Source organism: Sorex fumeus, unplaced genomic scaffold (genome assembly GCF_029834395.1).
Source record: "Sorex fumeus unplaced genomic scaffold, SorFum_2.1 ptg000098l, whole genome shotgun sequence".
Lineage (NCBI taxonomy): Eukaryota > Metazoa > Chordata > Mammalia > Eulipotyphla > Soricidae > Sorex > Sorex fumeus.
The window spans coordinates 30,533,470-30,540,366 of NW_026606155.1; positions in this window are offsets into that span (position 1 = coordinate 30,533,470).

Genomic DNA, 6,897 nt, shown 5'->3' on the forward strand with positions numbered 1-6,897 from the left:
AGCCTTGAGCACTGCTGGGTGTGGCCCCAGTCTGCCTCTCACACCCAGAAAAAGAAGGGGAGAAATTCAATGTTCCCCTATAGAACCTCTCAGGAGCAGTCAGACTTTTATACAGTTTTTTATACAGTTATTTTTATACAGTTATTCTGTTTACTGCCTGTCTTTTCCCCACTACAAGGTAAAATCTCAGAGCAGGTACTTTTGTACTGCTTATTGCTTATTCTCTGACACATAAAAGGGGTCAAGCAAGCAAATAATTTACTTTAATCATTGTTACAAACCTGCAAGTGATTGTGAAGCATACCGTAGAAGATGGTGACAATGAACATAATATTTGCCTTACCCTTGAAGGCTTCACTAACTTTTAAAAACAGAAATCAAGATTAGGGAAATGGTTGGAGCACATCGTTGGTGTGCAGGCAGTTGGGGTGTAGGCTCTGACACCACACATTCCCCTGAGTACTGCCAGCTATAGCCTCCCCACAAATTAATAAAAATAAAAAGAGAAACCACAAAAATATAAAATCTACTTAAGTAAACATAAAATAACATAAATATAAACAATAATAAATGTAAACAATGGGACTGGGGAGATAGCTTAAAGAGCTGGAGCACATGCTCTCCATGCAGAGTCTTGAATTTGAACCCCAACACTACTTGCTGGGACCATTCCATGAGCACTGAACCAGGAGTAACCCCTGAGCACTACAGGGTGTGACCCCAAAACAAAAGAACAAAAAGATACAATACAGGGGCCAGAGCAACAGCACAGTGGGTAGGGCATTTGCCTTGCACGCAGCCAATCAACCCCATATGGTCCAATCCCCGGCATCCCATTTGGTTCACCCATGCACCTCCAAGAGTAATTCCTGAGTGCAGAGCCAGGAGTAACCCCTGAGTATTGCCAGATGTGAAGCAAAAAAAAAAAAAAGACATAGTACAGGGGCTAAAGAGATAGTACAGTGGTGTGAGGTGCTTGCTTACCTTGCATGCAACCAAAGTGCGTTTGATCTCCACCATCCCGTTTGGTCTCCCAATTCCACCAGGAGAGATCCCTGAGCACAGAGCCAGAAGTTCCCAGGGCTCCAAGCTTTGCCAGTTGTGTCCCAAAGCAAGCAAGCAAACAAACAAAACCCCATAATATATAAAATTCAGTAGGAGAATAAGAAAGTAATTAAATTACTTAATAAATATGACATTCTAATATGTAATATTTGTGTTCAGCAATACTTTCAATAGAATAAATACTTGCTGATAATAATTTCTAAATGGTTATATTTTAATTTGGAAATTATAAAATTCTATTTTTAAGTTTTATTTTCTGTAGTAGTAAAGATTAAATAAAAAAAGTTTCAGATCACTCTGAAGTGAATTCCCACTGACAACTGAATTGCAGTTGCAACATTGTATCGGGGGGGAACTCAACTATAAAAAACTTTGTAAATCATGGTGCTGCAACAAAAAATGTTTTAAGTTGATTTTCTTCTGGAACAATGGCTCTATGCAAAAATAAAATCTATTAATAATCAGTTATGAATGCCTGCACAGACTTACTATCTCAAATATTGATAAAATTATATCATATATAACTAATCTACATAAACTGTTACTGAGAACATGTACAAAAGTATAGCTCTTGTATTATTCTAGTTTATTATAGTGAAATCTATTTTTTTTTTTGGCTTTTTGGGTCACACCAGTAATGCTCAAGGGTTACTCCTGGCTCTGCACTCAGGAATCACTCCTGACGGTACTCAGGGGATCTTAGGGGATGCTGGGGATCAAACCCAGGCCAGCCACATGCAAGGCAAACGCCCTACCCATTGTACTATCACTCCAGCTCCATGAAATCTATTTTATCAGCAGATAAAAAATTGATGCCAACGAGGCATTATTGTTCACATTGAGAAATCTGGGAAATTATTCTACCCAAGGGATCATGTGGTGCTGAGGATCAAACCTGGCTTTCTGCATGCAACACATGCAATTCAACCCCTCTGATCTCTTTCCAGCTCCTGATTTAAAGACTTTTGAGAGGCAAATCCAGAAGGGTCTGTGCCAGAGCATCTCCAATACACAATGGAATACTATGCAGCTCTAAGAAAGAACAAAATCATGCAGTTTGTCCCAATATGAATGGAACTAGAGGATGTAACGATGAATGAAGTCAGTCAGAAAGAAAGAAATAGATACAGAATGATTGCTCTCATCTGTGGTACTTATGGATACACGACGAGGAGGCATCCAAGGGCCAAGAGTAAAGCAACAGAGGAACTGATCCATACAGTTGAGTTGGTAGTGAGTAGTGGGGGTTGAAAGGGAGGGGTCCTTGGGAGAGGCTTGATCCTCAGCACCTCATGATCCTCAGGTGGATAAACTAGGGATGGGTATGGTGTTGAATTTGTATGCATGGGAAACCATCATTAGCAATACTGTAAATCATAGAACCTTAATCAGTTTTTTAAAAGTCTAAGCAATTTTTAGAAACCTATTTCTTCTCTCTGTTAGCAGGAGGTCAATGTCTTGGGCAATTCTTCCTATATAAAAGAATAAAATGCAAAGATGTTCTAAATGTTAAAAGTCCTGATTCAGGCCCAGGGTCTGGTTCCAAGAACTGGAGCACATGCTTTGATTGCAAGAGGCCTGGGTTTTAACACCCGAACCACATATGTGGTAACTGAGCATGGCCAGAAGTGGTCCAGGAGCATGAGCTGAGAATTGTCTCAGCACTGCCCCACTGTGAGAGTCCTAAATAAACAAACAAGCAATACTAATACATTCATTTCCTACCTGAGAAAATGAAACCTTTGCTAAGAATGTTCTATGCACCAGAAGTATCTTATGAGTGTCCTGGCTTTGATTATTTTCAGGGGTTGATGTGTCTCTCTGAAACTCACATGACATCGTCCTAACCACTTTATCTCACAATATGACTGTATTTGGGCGTTAGACCCTTGAGAGGTAATGGAAGTAAAATGAGGTCTTCTGGGTGAACCTTGGTCAATGAGACTGCTGTTCTTATAAGATGAGAACATTGGGACACAGACAGGTCCTGAACATGTGAGCAGGGAGCTGCAAGAAGATAGATTCAGACCCTATCTGCACTACTAGTCTCAGTGTAGTGAGCTGTGTGTGTATACTGTCTTAGCCACCTTGTGAAGAGTGCTCTGTTAGGCTAACCTGGAAGTGGTTACCAGGATACCAAGTTCTACAGAAAATGATACTGTGGGTCATTATGTGGCAACACAAATTACAGTCTGGATAGTTTATTTGTTTTGGGACCACCTAGGTGCTATTCAGGAACCATTCCTTGAGGGACTTGGGAGACCATTATGGGCTGTAAAGGATGAAACCTCAGGTGGCCATGGCAAGGCTGCACTAGCCATGCACTAGCTCTCTGCCCCCAGCGTAGTTTCTTATGGCCTCTAGCTCTAGATGCTTGAGTCTCTGATAGCTGTCCTCCCACCTCTTCCATTGTTATTTCAGGGTCTCTTTTCTCCTTTCTCTATTAAAGATGGGTGGAGGGGGAGGAGGGATGAATAATGGGAACGAAGGACATTACCGGCTTGATGTGCATGTGGAAAAAATATCTTAATCCTTCTCATCTGAGATAATGTGGGAATCCTTCTGCCAAACATCTCTCTGAGCGTTGATGCAAGAATAACTCTGGAGATAGTCTTGCTGCTTCGGAATCTTATGGTCTGGCTATGTGGTGTCTTCCTGTGGGACTCTGACTGCCAGGCACATCCTCCAGTTATTCTGCTGTTGCTATGGCAGGTCCCCTAAAGCCCCCTTGTGGCTGCTTAGACAGGAAGCATGCTCAAGTGTGGATGGGCTGGGAGTAGTGAGGAGCAGGGACAGGCACTAGACTCCCCAGTGACAGGAGAGTGTAAAGTAATAGACATACTGTTTCCTGGGGGCTCCTTGAGGGACAGATACCCAGTTACCATTCCTTAGGTGGCTCCCATTAGCTGGTTACAGTGGGGAGGAAACAAGAGAGGGAAGGATGGAGCTAAGTATTTCCTTTGCAAAGGAAAGGAAAAAGCAAACTGGTTAAAGCAAACTGTGGGGTCAGAGAAATTGCACAGCAGGTTAAAACCTGGCCTGGCACATGACTGACCTGGTCAGAATGCCTGGCATTGGTCCAAATCCCTGGCATGGTCCCCTGAGCTCTGACATGAGTGATCTCTAAGCAGAGAACTATGAGAAAGCCCTGAGCACTGGTCGGTGTGGTCCAAAACCCAAATAAATAAATAAATAAATAAATAAACAAATAGATAAACAAATTGTGCTTTTCCAGACATGTGGCTCAGTGGTATAGCACTTGCCTTGCAATGTGAGGCTCTGGGTTTGATTCCTGTCACCTCATAGTCCCTTGAACACTGATGGATATGGATTCTATTACCAAAATTAAAAAAGAGGGGTATGGTGCTGCCAGCAGGTCAATATGTACCTGTGAGGTGAGTGCATCAGCAGCCTGATGGTGCCTTCAGACTTCCATATACCCCAAAATTGCTCCTGTGCCTTTGGCCAGACCCCAAAAACTTGGGGCAAAGTTTACCAAGAAAGTAAACAGCCAAAAGTTAAGTATGTGGGAGACACACCCACAAACCACCTCTGGCTCAGCTGTATAATTGGAGGAAAGGCCTCTCTGGTTCCTGATCGAACTGCTTAATGACCATGATCCCAGAGACTCAGAGACAAATCTCAGAACCCAGTGGCTTTTGGCAGAGATGCGTCAGGTCCTCGCAATGGGTTACCGGCTCTGGACACCCCAGGGGGGAAGGGGTGTTGTCCCTCCACCTGATCCCCCTTGGCGGCTCAGTGACTGCCATCCTCCAGAGGCCATTGGACAGTAGGTTTGGTCCTGCAGTGACAAGACACATGGAGCCTCACCGGATGGGGATGGAACAGGCCCTTTCTTCTCTGCCCCAAAAAGACCCCAAGTTGCCTCCCACAAATGGCCTCTCTGGCTCTTGATCAAGCTGCTTAATGGCCATGATCCCAGAGACTCAGAAACAAATCTGGGAACCCAAAAGTTTTTGGCAGAAATGTGTCTGGTCCCTGCAGTAGGTTACCAGCATCGGGCCACCTTAGGTGGGAATAGGTTTTGTGCCTTGGCCTGTTCCCCCTGGCGACCCGGTGGCCACCATCCTCCAGAGGTCACTGGACAGTCAGGGTTGGGCCCTCAGTGATGAGACACGCAGGGCCTCATGGGATGGGGATGGAGCCGGCCCTTTCCTCCCTGCCTCAACGAGACCCCAAGTCGCTGCCCATGAATGGCCTCTCTGGCTCCTGATTAAGCTGCTTAATAGCCACGATCCCAGAGACTCAGAAACAAATCTCGAAACCCAGCAGCTTTGGGCAAAAATGTGTCCAGCTCCTGCGGTAGGTTACCAGTGCTAGGTCACTCCAAGGGGGAAAGGGTGCTGTCCCTCCACCTGTTCCCCATTGGCAGCTCGGTGGCCGCCATCCTCCAGAGGTCATTGGATAGTCAGGATTGGGCCCACAATGATGAGACACACAGGGCATTGTGGGATGGGGGTGGAGCTGGCCCTTTCCTCCCCACCCCAATGAGATTTAGAGTCGTCACCCATGAATGGCCTCTCTGGCTCCTGATCAAGCTGCTTAACGGCCATGATCCAAGAGACTCAGGAACAAATCTTGAAACCCAGCAGGTTTTGGTAGAAATCCCTTCAGATTTAATTGTCAAAATTTTGGAATTCCAAAATCATATGTTATTAATAACCAGTAATAGAAAACAAATTGTCTACTGTTGCCCGTTGGCAGATCTGAGTGTTCGCATAAAATCCTAAATAATAATGGTGGCTCTGGTGTCGAAATATTGAATGTAATCATAGAGAGAGAGTAATGTGGAAATCATCTGCCCCACAGGTAGGGGGAGGTTGTGGGATGGGGGAGGTATATGAGGTTTTTGGTGGTGGAAAATGGCCACTGGTGAAGGGACGGGTGTTTCATTGTATGACTGAGACTTAAACCCGAGACCCCAAGCTTTGTAGCTGGTCTCATGGTGATTCAATAAATAAAATTATAAAAAAGGAAAAATTAAAAAAGCAAATTTTGTTTCTGCATTAGTTTATGTGATCCTTTAACAAATACCCTTAAATCTTAGAGCCATCTCTCCTTCTCTCACTCTGTCTTTTTTGGGGGGGTGGGAAGGGTCACATCTGACAATTCTCAGGGGTTACTCCTGGCTCTGCGCTGAGGAATTGCTCCTGGCAGTGCGTGGGTGTACCATATGGAATGTTGGGGATCGAACCCTGGGCAGCTGCCCCCACTGTGCTATCATTATGAACCCTCTCCCTCTCTTAACACACACACACACACACACACACACACACACACACACCAATATGATGACTCTTAAAACAGCTGAACTAGGATAAGAACAAAAGATAAGGCATTGGAGTGATAATACAGCAGGTAAGGTGCTTGCCTTGTGTGTGAGCAGCCCAGGTTTTGATCCTGAGCACCACACGTGGTTCACTGAGCATTTCCAGGAGTGATCCCTGAGTGCAGAGCCAAGAGTAAACCCTGAGTTAAGGTGAAAAAGGAGGAGGAGGAGGAGGAGGAGGAGGAGGAGGAGAAGGGGAGGAGGGAGGAGGAGGGGGAGGAAGAGGAATAGGAAGAGGTGGGGGAAGAGGGAGGAGGAGGGGGAGGAGGAGGGAGGAAGACAAGGAAGGCAAAGATCTGGAAGCTTGGACTTCTATTCCCTTTTCAAGAAACTTCAGGCTGGGGCTGGAGCGATAGCACAGCAGGTAAGGGCATTTGCCTTGCACATGGCCAACCCGGGTTTGATTCCCAGCATCCCATATGATGAGCGCACGAGCCCTTCTATGCATCACTGGTTGTGACCCAAAAAGGAAAAAAAAAGAA